This window comes from Aedes albopictus, chromosome 3, assembly GCF_035046485.1.
Source record: "Aedes albopictus strain Foshan chromosome 3, AalbF5, whole genome shotgun sequence".
Taxonomy (NCBI): Eukaryota; Metazoa; Arthropoda; class Insecta; order Diptera; family Culicidae; genus Aedes; species Aedes albopictus.
Window position 1 is genome coordinate 428899718 of NC_085138.1, and position 12974 is coordinate 428912691.

The window sequence follows — 12974 nt, forward strand, 5'->3', positions numbered from 1 at the left end:
ATAGGGTCTTTAGCTGCTGTGTAAATTCTACATTGAGACAACGTAGTAACTGAAAATCGATACCGATAAAATGCATGTATACTTTTAATATATGCATGATCTAGTTGAGACAGACGGAAATACTAGAGTGCCACAAAAGCTGAAAAATCTTTACTATCTGATCTTCAAATTTTGGTCTCTGGAATTCAAGTTTGATTACTATTCTTTAAACGCTACAGTAAGTTTGATTATTATAGGCAAATACATATATAAACAGTTAATTTTAAATGCCGAGTTCGGTAATTTTATGGCGAAATTAAAATAGCTAAATATAGTAAAAATGGAATGTTTTCCTTTTTCATCTGATTTAGGCAGTTGGTTTACTAAACCTCAGGTATCAGTTATCGATCACCATCGTCATAAACACGAGCCTATTCATCATCTACCTGAGAGAGAGGGAAAGGAATAAATGATGAGATTGTGAAAAAGACATGTAGGAGAATAGGACCGTTACCCTAGAAGAGCGCACTAACGCATACGCGTACCATAGTGGGTGCTGTAATAACGCATAAAGCGTAAAGTGAGCCTATAACTCTTTTCCACCCCGGGTCAAGAACCACAGAACGTCCTGAAGATTCTGGTTTCTGAAGTCAGTTTCACCTAATAAGTGTTTACCGAGTAATCGAAAACGCAGTTGCGCAAAAACTGGACAGTTACATATCAAATTTATTTATTTATTTGTTATAATCCATCTGACCACAGAGAACAGACATCCAGGCTAGAACAAATTCCATTCTGAAACTTGTGTAAGGATTTGAATCTTCACTTGAGTAAGGTTGCAAAACAATACACGATGAAAACGCTAACGCCGCCAAACACCATATTGCCACAGTCAGTGGTAAATTGAAACATTTCAAGTGGTGAATTAAATTAGTATGAGAAATTAATCGATTGCAGCGCCACGGTATTGCCACATGTGTTGCCGATTTCAAATGGCCGTTAAATTCCTTACACAGTTTCGGAACTGGACTTGGTTGTCTGTTCTCTGTGTTCTTAATGAATTGCTGTCATCGGTTCATTATAATCGTACGTAGTTTGGTGAAATAGGCACTGTAGCAATGACCAATTCCGTAGAGATCGTTGTGGAACACGAATGTCCAGCATTGACAGCAAACGAGGTGAATCAATGTCATTCATCAACAGTTTAGCTACAAACATCGCTTGTTGTATTTTCCGTCTTTTCGCAAGGATGTCCAGTCCATGCTAAGCAGTCTGCATCTAGCTGGATATGCTGGAAGGTTAAGTGGATCACGCCAAGGTAAATGTCATAGAGGCCAACCGGATGAATCTTCGCTGAACTCGTTCAATCCTCAAAGTCCAAGTAACATCATTTGGCGTCCAAACAACAGATGCGGTTTCGAGAATCGGCCATACCAGCGCACAGTACAATGACTTCAAGCAGTAAAGTAATAGTAAAGTGAGGATCAGTGAAGTCCTTGGCAATTTTTGCAATGAAGCCCAACTGACGATTAGCCTTAGCTATTATCGATGAAAAGTGCTTGTTCAACGTCAATTTTGGATCCAGTGTCACTCCTAAATCCGTCACTTCTTCCACACGTTAAAGAATGGTTCCATTGATATGGTAATCAAACCGAAACGGATGTTTCAAAAAATTGAATGTCATAACGGAGCACTACGGAATGCTGACAATTAATTTATTCAGATGGCACCACTCAACAAACTGGCCGATAAAATTTTGCAGACGATGACAGTCTACTAACGATCGGATTACCAAATAAATTTTCAGACCATCAGCAAAGATGAGCCTGCATTTTACACCTAATTTCGAAGCGACATCCGTTGAAGAACAAAACAAACAGCAGAGGGCCCAAATTACTTCCTTGAGGACAAGGATCGGTATATTCGCCTCTCTCCGTTCATATTCACTCCTCTTTGTTGAAGCGAATCGAGAAAGATGCAGCAAACGGATTGTCGTGATCAAACACGCAACCCCATCACCAGTGGGAAGCGTTGTGCAAGCTGCTTGCGAATATCCATGGTTGCCGTTCTTCGCAGTTTGGATCGCAAGCGAATGAATGAATGGCGAATGGTGAAGAATGCTGGTGAGCGATCGAAGCGGCTATTATCATAACTAGAAGAGAATTTTTGCATGTAATGCATACATTTTTAGTGTATTGTTGTTGAAATGCTAGATTAGCAAAGAAAATAATTCCAAAACATCAAAAAATGGTATGCACAATATCAATCGTATCACTCACGAATCGCATCACCGCTCGATCGCTTGCGATGCGAATGTGGACGAATGAGTAATTTCAAAGTGTGGCTTCCCACCGTTCGCCGGAGTTTACTGTCGTCGCTGACAAGCAAACACACTAACTAAAGCGACAACCGTTCGCTGCAGACTGTCTTCGAATGTGGAAGAAGATAAAAAGTGGAAATCAGGAACCCTGCTTGAGGAACACCCGAAGCGTTGCAGAATGTCGACGACACGCAGGAATCAATTTTAACACGAAGTTGTCTCCCGGTCAGATAAGAGGCGAGCCCCGATACAAGCTTGTTTGATGCTCCGAAACGCGTGAGGTTGGTCAGTGGAATGTTGTGATCAATTCTGTCAAAGGCCGCCTTCAGATTAGTGTATATAACATCAACCTGGGCGTGGTCCTTCATAGCAGTTATGCAGGTGTTGTTGAAGATGAGCAAATTCGTAGCGACAGATCTTCCAGGCATAAATCCATGCTGATCAGTTGAAATGTAGTGTTTTGACTTACTAAGAAAAACTTAACTGTCGATGATTTCGAAGAGCTTCGATGCGGCTGACAAGCTGGTTATTCCCCGGTAATTCCTTCACTGAGAAAACTGATCTTAAGAAGGGCATAAGTTTGTCTTATGAAATTTCGACATAAGAAAAAGTTTTGATTTCCATAAGAAATTCTTATGATATCATTTCATAAGACATCTTATGAAATATTTTTGCGCAATATAAAACAAAATCGCAACCTGGAATCGAACCAGGGACGTCGATATCGGAGAACGCATGCTTTACTCACGCGCCCATCGACGCTTCGAAAATTGGAACGGTTGGTGTGCAATAATAAGTTTGGCTTTTCGGGATCAACGTTTCATAAGATATCTTATGATTTTCATAAGAGCCTTCTTAAGAGATTTTTCATAAGACCGCTGTAAGAAATTTTTGCCTCAGTGTAACATTTCTTCTATCGCCTTGCTTGAAAATGGGGAACATAAAGGACTGCTTCCAGATCTCCGGAAACACGCCGTCATTGAGGGAACTGGTGAAAATGACGGAAAGCGGCTCGGCCAAAACGGCTACACAACGACACAGCAATACTGATGAAATGCCATCGGGGCCTGCAGTAGTATGGGACACGCTTGTATGGAAAAAATAAATCCTCACTCCAGTCGACTTTTTAGATCCCATTTAGGTCCCATATGAACTGTACAAAATTTCAGCGCAATCGGTGAAACTATAATTTAGCGCAAGCGGCTCAAAGTTTACATAGGATTTACTATGGGAAAAGTTGCACTTTTAAACAAAAAATCCCAGGGGTCGCCCCTTGTCTCCTTAATTCAAATCGATCAACGCTTCTTGTAGAAAAATCATTTATGAAACTTTCCTTCGTAGACCGCAAAACAATTGGATGCTTGTGGAAAAAGTTATTGATTTATTACCGATTAGTAATCCGACGAACGGCTTTTTGTTTTGTTTTATCAGCAGCACTGTAGCTGCTGCCTTGCCTGCTGCTATTTCTGGGGGTGGTGATGCCACCCGCCACTCCATGCAGCAACGGCAGTAGCAGTGCTGCTGATAAAACAAAACAAAAAGCCGTTCGTCGGATCACTAATCGGAAATAAATCAATAACTTTTTCTACAAGCATCCAATTATTTTGCGGTCTTCGAAGGAAAGTTTCATAAATGATTTTTCTAGAAGAAGCGTTGATCGATTTGAATTAACGAGACAAGGGGCGACCTCTGGGAATTTTTATTCGAAAGTGTCACTTTTCCCATAGTAAATCCTATGAAAACTTTGAACCGCTTGCGCTAAATTATAGTTTCACCGATTGCGCTGAAATTTTGCTCAGTTCATATAAGACCTAAATGGAATCGAAAAAGTCAACTGGAGCGAGAATTTGATGTTTGTCCCATACTAGCCTGCAGTTAGCGATCTCTTTAACTTTCTTGCGCCAGCGATAACCATAACAGGAGTAACTATGAAAGGAGTCAGACTAATGATGTCCAGCGGAACACCTGAGAAGGCAGACTCAGCGTGACTTTCAGAAGCAGGAGGTTGGTCGAACACAGAAGCAAAGAACTTTGCGAAAAGTTCGCAACACTCTGCAGCTGAACACGCCTCCACCGTACACCACATTCCTAGGGATAGTCGGATCCTTCCTTTTGCTGTTGACGGACTTCCAAAAGCTTTTTGGATTTTGCCGAAGATTAGTTTACACTCTCATAACGTGAGCCTTGGACAATGCTGCATTCAGACTGCGGTATGTATTGCTAGCATGCTGAAAATTAAGCTTACTTCCAAAAGATTTTTCTCTCGTTTTAGTTTCCGGAGTAATGGGGTACTCCAAACCGGCGTTAACGGTCGTCTTCGGATAGCAACGTGTGTTCGCAACCATCGTAGAAGTACAGAACAGAAATCCTCCGCTATTTCATCGACATTTCGACAAGTGTTCAAACAGTTCCAGTCAAAAGCATGATACAAAGTTCCCTAATCGGGCTCACGGATATCAATAAAAAAAATGAATCATCTTGCTGAATATTCGCCATGTGATAGCTGAGTCGTCAGTGGTCAATTAATACTTTGATCAGAATGCTGCAATTCTGCTTAGGCAGATTTGTTATATACTTCGCTACAATACAAGTTTGCTTGACGACATGAGTCCACCCTATTCCAATATTGCTTGTGCTGAGTGGCAATCTGAAGCTAAACCAAACACTTCGATACCGAAATATCTGGCTCAAGTCCAATGAAGCCATGTGATGATCTATAGGCCACTGCATGGAATTCTTTCCTTCTCTTTCACTCTTACAGAGACTTTGTAAACAACAAGGCCAAGAAACGTCAAAATCCCATACAAAATCAAAACAATGCAGTGCCCTATTGCAAGCTAACTCATCAGCCAATTCATTGTCAGCGATGGAATAATTATCACTGGTCAGGTACCCATACAAGGTGAACAGCCCTCGATGAACTAACATCGACCTAGAGTTGGCCGATGCAAGTACTTTAGTCTGACTGTCTGAACAGAAGTATATTACTTTGTCCATTACGTGTTGTTGAAGTACTGTGTCTACCAAGCAGAGTTGATGTACACGTGCTGTAGTCCCATGTACGGGAGCCACATGGCAAGCGAGCTCCCAGGAGCTCTGTACATTTTGAGACTGGAAGTTGTGTGCCTCATTTTTCTCAAGATGTGTCTCATGAGCTTCGTCTCATGCGCTGATTAAACTAGAAAATTTCACGACAAAAACTTCCTAAACGAACGAGAATTGATACCTTAACCTTTGCATTGAGAGTCCCTAGTCGTATCGTATAGGCCAACCAGACACTTGAGTTGTGTACGGAAAAAAGTTGTTGAGGTTCTTCGTTACCAAGAAGTTGTTTTTCACCTTAGATACCAACAGCTCACGCAGCGCATGAGACGAGCTCCCCGGGAGCTAGGCGTTTAGCTCACACCCACCAGATTTTCGTGAGCCTCCTAGCAGCGCAGCACACTGCGATTTTGAAGAGCTGGGAGACAATTTGGTGGGAGGCTCGCTGTCACATTTATGTACACTAGACCTGTTCACTTTTTTTGACCTACCCGTGTCACATCAAATTATCAATTCACATGCAAAAACAAGTCTTCAGTCCAAAAATGAGCCAAATTGGTAAAGGTTTAGAGGTGTATCAAATCGATTTTGTGTTTTTTCGAGCATTTTCACGAAAATGTACTCCAATATCCAAAAAATTGCACCGAAAAGGTAACAAAAACACCGTTAAAATATAGTTGGAACAATATTCTACAACTTTGCCGAAGACACTACGGTGTTTAAATTGCTTATTTCAAAGTTATTCAACAATTTTCGTTAAAAAATCGCGAAAAAATATAATATTTTTACGGGTTTTCATGTAAAAGTCATGTAAATTTACATTGTTTTAAGTGACTAAATTAATGAGCTAATGCTCCTATGTGTTACGAACATTTCGCCAATACATCATTTTAGTGTAGGAATTCGTTTTCATTGACTAATTATCAAAAGTATGTCACGTTGATACTAAAAATCGCATAGAGTTGCCAGCACAAAATTGAACAAAGTTACCCATGATTAAAACGTCGTTACATTTCTTTGTCGCATATGCATCAGTTTCAATTTGGTGTAGATGGTTGAGCATGAGACTGCCGATTCGAAGATTCAAGGTTCGAACCCTGGAATAGGATTTTTTGCGTCTCGATCCAGCTATAAGTTAATGAGACTACGCACTGCATCTCATTGCAATTTGGCACCATAGCCTTGTTTCGAAACCGTAGAGTGCATAGTAAGAATGAAGTTTCCCTTTATCGTGTAGTTGTGTTGCTTGTGGCTAGATAGATGGAAGTAATCTCCACAGTTTTGTATGATAAATTTTGCATCCAGAAGCAGTTCCATCATCGTATTGAATTGTTTTAGCTAAATTAATCGGTATAAAACAGATGTCCAATATTTCGTCCAGCTGATCTCGTCGACACGATTTCTTGTCAACAAGTAATCTAAATATCTAGCTAGTCCTGGAATGGGCTTAATTGGCAGGTCCCGATCATCATTATTTGGGAGATTGCGTGTAAGTCATGGGCCATGGCTCATGGCAGATTCATCATCCTAACTGCTACAAAGAAAGAAAAAAAAGTTTATTATGTATTTGAGCTTGAACCTGGGACCTTCTGATCGGCAGGCTCGAGCCTTATCATCTGCGCCATTTCTGATACTTGAATCAAAAGACATTCGAATACGATGGCATGACGTCTTAATCATGGGTAACTTTGTTTTAATTCGTGCTGGCAACTCTACGCGATTTTTAGTATCAACGTGACATACTTTTGATAATTAGTCATTGAAAACGAATTCCTACACAAAAACAATGTATGAACGAAATGTTCGTTACACAAAGGAGAAAAAGCTAATTAATTTAGTCACTTAAAATAATGTAAAATTGCATGACTTTTATATGTAAAATCGTAAAAATATCGTGTTTTTTCGTGATTTCTCAACTAATATTATTGAATAACTTCGAAATAAGCAATTTAAACACCGTAGTGTCTTCGGTAAAGTTGTAGAGTATTGTACTAACTATATTCTAACGGTATTTTCGGCACCCTTCCAGAGCAATTTTGTGAATTTCTGTGTAAATTTCTGTGAAAACGGTTAAAAAAACACAAAATCGATTTGATACACCTTTAAATCTTTATCAATTTGGCTCAATTTTGGACTGAAAACTTGTTTTTGCATGTGGATTGATAATTTGATGTGTCACGGAGAATCGGAGAAAAAAAGTTTCAAAGTGAACAGGTCTAATGTACACATGAGCAATGGGAAACTCTGCTACCAAGTGAGTAAAACTGATGAAGCCTTAGCTCACGAGAGTGGACACCAGCACCAGCTCGACCTTAGAGAAGTGAGCCATCAGTGTAGCATACGGTGCCTTCTGAAATACTTCTCTCCAGATAACCAAATGTCCACTCTTCCCGGGAACAGAATTTCGTGGAAAATGTCCTTTATGGGAAATTACAATCAAATGTCAGATCATTTGGAGCAAGAACAACTTTATCCCAATTCACCAAAAGTGGAAACAACGAGGTGTTTCTTTGACCGTAGATCAAGGGTTCACAGGAGTTTTCTCCAGTAAATCGAGTACCGATAGGCGGAAAGTACAAGAAAGTGCTTATCGTTGAAGACAGACGTGTGCGCCGCTGATCATATTCTCCCACGCCGATGAGAATATTTGTTTTTGATTTTATTGTTATCATCATCATCATCATTTTATTTTGCAATACCTGCTTTGAAGATCCTTGCTTAGGAAGATTCTTATGGCAATTTACTTATGACATTCTTGTAAGATTTCCGTTCGTTAACTACTTTTCCACAATTCCCTTGGCAAATTTCCGGTTAAATTCCCGTATGCCTATTGGTTGAGGCTTTGTATAGCCTATCCGATGATGACGCGTAACTAGATTCTCGATCCTAGTGAATATTCAATACAATAACGGTTTTTTTTTCGGGAATTTTTCTAAAGATTTTTTTTATAGTTATCCACAGATAGTTATGCTACGGAAACGATTAAGAAGTCTCGAGAAAATCAAACGATTCTATTTGATTTTACCCAACGTTTCGACCACTTTTTTGGTCTTCTTCAGGGGTTAATCGCTGTTATCGTTTTTCGTCAAATTTTCTGCATAGAACTGTCGGGGTCTGGTTAACTATTTTGTACATCAAGGTGGTGAATTAGTGATTCGTAGCTAAAAGTGGTCGAAACGTTGGGTAATAGTAGTTTACGCAACAAGGTGCAGAATGACGATTTTTACAGCACGAGTCGTACATTTATCCAACGAGGCTTGCCGAGTTGGATAATTACGACGAGTGCTGGAAAAATCGAGTTCTGCACCGAGTTGCGTACAACGTTTTTTGCAATTTCATAAATTACCCTTAAGGATAATTTTTAACAAAACTTTTTCATCAAACTGCACATTGATGTTCATAGCCAATGCTAAAGAAAATCTGATCATAACAGGTTATACCGTGCAGTTGTCACAATTTTTCAAAACTGCGTCCAGAAAGCATCAAGAAGTTGACCAAAACTAAAAACAGTGCTGTAATGGTTCATTACGCAACGCAAATCAGTGCTGTAATGAACCATTACAGCACTGTTAATTTGGTGTGGAAAAGTAGGCTTTTTCCTGTCAGATTTGCGTGGGGTAAAACAGCCTATTACGATGAGAAATTGCAAAAAACCAAATAGAATCGTTTGATGTCCTCGAGACTGCTTAGCCGTTTCCGTAGCATAACTATCCCATTCAGTTGAACCCTCCCAATCTATCCACAGATATCTTGAGAAACTTTCCTAATTTCTTTAGAGCTTTCTCCCTCTCCTCGAGGAATTCTCAGGAATTTCATCTGAGATTTTTCTGGAAAACCTTCTATGCATAAGGAAATTTTCCATGGATTATTTCAGGATATTGCTTCTGGGATTCTCTCAGATAACATCCAAGGATTTCAGACATTCTTTCAGCAGTTTTTTAAAATATCAGATTTAAGAATTTTTACATAATTTTCACCAGGGATTTCTTCAAAAAATCTACCAAATATTCTTACACAAAGTCAAGATCGTGGACTTCGTGGACTTAGCGGCGTCAGTTGTTTAGGTGTCTCGTAAGCCTCGGGGTGTGGGTTCGATTCCCACTCCAGTCGGGAAAAACTTTTCGTAAAACGAAAAATTCTCCACTGGGCCACTGGATGTTATATGTGTTGTCCGTTGTCTAATGATAGTTATGTTCAGTCTTTGCGGCCACTGGCCGAAGACGGTGTGATTGTCTTTTTTTTAAAGAAAAATCTCCTTAGTTCCCTTTACAAATTCTTTCAGAGATTTCTTTGAAAATTTATCCATGGATTCTTTGGAATCTTTCTTAAATTGCTCCATTGGTAAAAAAAAGTCCAAAAAATGCGCCATGATAAAATGGTTCATTTGAAGCCTTCCTGTGATAAATTTCCTTATCAATTCCATCAAAAAACCATTCAGAGAATCTTTAATAAATTTCGTCACGAATCCAAGCAGGAATTCCTCCACAACTTCATTCCGAAATCCACTTTCCTTCAGAAGTTCCTCCGAGCATTCCACCATGTATTTTCTCGAAAATGCTTCCAGGATTTTTGCCACATTCACAGAAAGATGCCTGTAGGGATTACTCTAGAAATGTTCCCTATAAACAACTACAGAAATTCCTTTCAAAATTTCTCATGTGATTTTTCTATTATACTATATTTTTACCGCAGCTTAAGTGTTAGAGGTCGTCCATAAATTACGTAGTATTTGAGAAGGAAGGAGTCCCTGAAATTACTACGTGCCATGTATTAAGTATGGGAAAATAGACTACGAGAAGGGAGGGCGTGTTGGAAATTGGCTTAGTTATTTATGGACGGCTTCTTACTCTAGGCATTCTTCCTAGATTTCCTTAAAAAAACTTTCACGACTTCCTCCGGGTATAGTTTCAGAATTAAACTTAAATTTTGATAGGGGATTCCTCCAAGAATTTCTCTAAATATCTCTTAAGAACTTCTTAAAGGAATTCCACCGAAGGTTTCTCAAGCAGTTTTCCAGGTATCACTCAAGGAATTTATTCTGCAGCACCTTTAACGATTTCTTCGGGAATTTTCTAATGATTCTTTAAGATTTTCCACCGGGGAATTTTTTAAGAATATATTCAGAGATTTCTACAGAAATTTGACAGAAGATTTATTCAAAAATTTCTTCCAGAAATTCTACCACGAATTCTTTCTGAAGCTTCTTCAAGAATTTCTTCAGAAGTATTGCCAGAGAGTCCTTCCGAAATTTAAGGATTTTTTCATGAATGTCAGCAATGAATTTCATCAGAAAATCATCCATGGAGTTTTTTTTTTCGAAAATTCATCTAGAGTTTTTTTTTTATTTTGGGGATTGTTTCGAAATTCTTGCAAGAGCTCCACCACGAAACCCTTCCAAATTTTCGTCAGGAGTTACCTTGAAAGTTTCCAGAACGATTTTTTTGTACTAATCCTGCGGTTCCTTCAGAAAAACCTTCTTGGGTTTCTTCAGATATTCCTCCAGGAAATTCTTTCATGGAAGAGATTCCTGAACAATATTTTCTGAAGCAGTTTCTGAAATAATCTTTGGAGGAGTTTCAGCAGGAATCTCTAGGGAATACCTGGAGGAACTCCTTGTAATGGCTCTGGAGTAATTCCTAGAAGATTTTCATGAAAAAACTAAATCTGATGTAAAATTTGGATGAGTTTCTGATCTCAAGGGGACTTGAGATATCTCTGGGGGAATTCCTGGAAGAATTTTATGGAAAACTTTTAGAGAAATTCAAATAAAAGTTCCGGAAAAAAACCTGATGAGATTTTTAAAGGAAACTCTGGAAAAATTTCTGAGGTAAACCTCTGAAAAATTCCTAATACAATCTGAAATAATATCTGCAGAATTCCGATCAGGAACTGCAAAGAAAGGTATTGGAGGAGATCTTGAATATGAATTTAATATATATTTTTATGAAGGGATTCTTGGACGATATCCCTAGATCCCTAGATTCCCATATGTCTAGAGAAGCAAACTCTGGAAGAATTGCTGCAGATATTTGTAAATTTATTGCAAAATGTCTGAAGTGGACAGAAATCCCTGAAACATTTTCTTAAATAATTACTTGAAGAATTTTCCGAGGGAACCCAGTAGAAATTTGAAACAAACGTGGATGATTTCATGTTTCTAAAGGAATTGATTTTTGTATGTAATCTCCAAAGGAATGCGAGGAAATGTGCAAGTATTCCATCACGAATACCTTGGGATATTCTTGGAGATACGATAAGAAATGAATACGGAAGTGATTTCTGAAAGAATCCCTGATAGAATCTCTGAAGGGATTTCGGAAGTGTCCCCGGAAAAATTTCTGAAATATTATCTTAGGACGGTCTCAATGAAGGAATATTTGAGGAACTTCTGAGACGAATTTCGTGAGAAAAGTTCTGGAGCAATTTCTGAAGTAATGTCTGAGAGAATCTCCGGAGCAGTTCCAGAAAAGAACCTCTTGAAGAGCTCGAACAAAAATTTAAAAAAGCATTCTTGTAGAAACAATCCAAAATTCAAAAAGAATCACTCGGAGGCAAAAATTTTGCTGAAATTCAGCAAAATTTTGCTGCTTTGTTCAGTAAACTCTGCTGATCATCAGTAACGTTAACATAACATAAAAAAGAGCACCAACAATAAAACCAGATTGGTATCGATTGGAATACACTGTGTGAATCGCATAATGTGAAACCATATAGATGAAAATTTAAACTAATAAACAACATCTTCATAATCCCGCCGTTATTTAGCCTCAAGTATGAGACTTGAGGGCAGCTGATTGTCTCGGAGAAACATAAGGTCCACTGCACCATTGCTCCGGTTAGCGCAGAAGAACAAAATACTGTGGAGAGCGATCTGGTACTACACAGACTCCGTTAGCGGTTAGGTTTTTATTAGACCCCCCTAGTCATTCATTCCTAGGTACGGTAAGCACATAGCCGCATCACACCATGAACTAGGGGTTACCTGACTTCTTTCTATTGCTCATCCAAAACCTTTCTAATTAAGCTTTGTCCGTTTATCACATCTGTCTTGTAGTTTGATACAACAAGAAGCAAAGTGTTCAGTCTGTGCAGCCTCTGGCTGAAGACGGTGTAGTGTCTTTTTTTTTTTAAGTGGCTAGTGACAACATAGTATATAGAGTAACAACATTTCAACAGCTGCTCCACGTAGCAGTAACAGACTCCTCCTCTCTTCGGAAGAAAATCTCACATTGAAAAACCAAGCACTATTCCTTAACAAACTTCTCGACCAACTATAAGTAGTCTGAAAGTCGATTAGCAACCACTCAAAGTAAGACTCTACAAACTCTCTGCACTCTACCAATCGGTGACTGTTGCTTCCTTAGGAATTCAATTTAAATGTCAACAGCATGGACACCAGTAGTAGGTAGTGCTATCGTAGCCGGAATGATGATGAAAGTAGAAGAAAAAATCAGCATGGAAAACAGCCAACCAATTTTGTTGCTTCGAACAAAGTTCTATGTGATCGAATTTGCGTAGAGCCTGGTCTTCCCATCACACCGCTTTCTTCCGACCGACCCTTTCCAAGTCGTTCGTTGCCGTTGTGGCAAAATGAGTGAAGGCTTTCACCGCCACTCAATCAGTTCACAGCTGT

General features: G+C 39.1%; 1 protein-coding gene across 1 annotated transcript in view; it reads right to left on the reverse strand.

Moving 5' to 3' along the window:
• LOC115267983 (5-hydroxytryptamine receptor 1D) overlaps positions 1 to 12974 on the reverse strand; it is a 322319-nt gene that overhangs the window by 62922 nt on the left and 246423 nt on the right. The gene's annotated exons all lie outside the window — the stretch shown is intronic.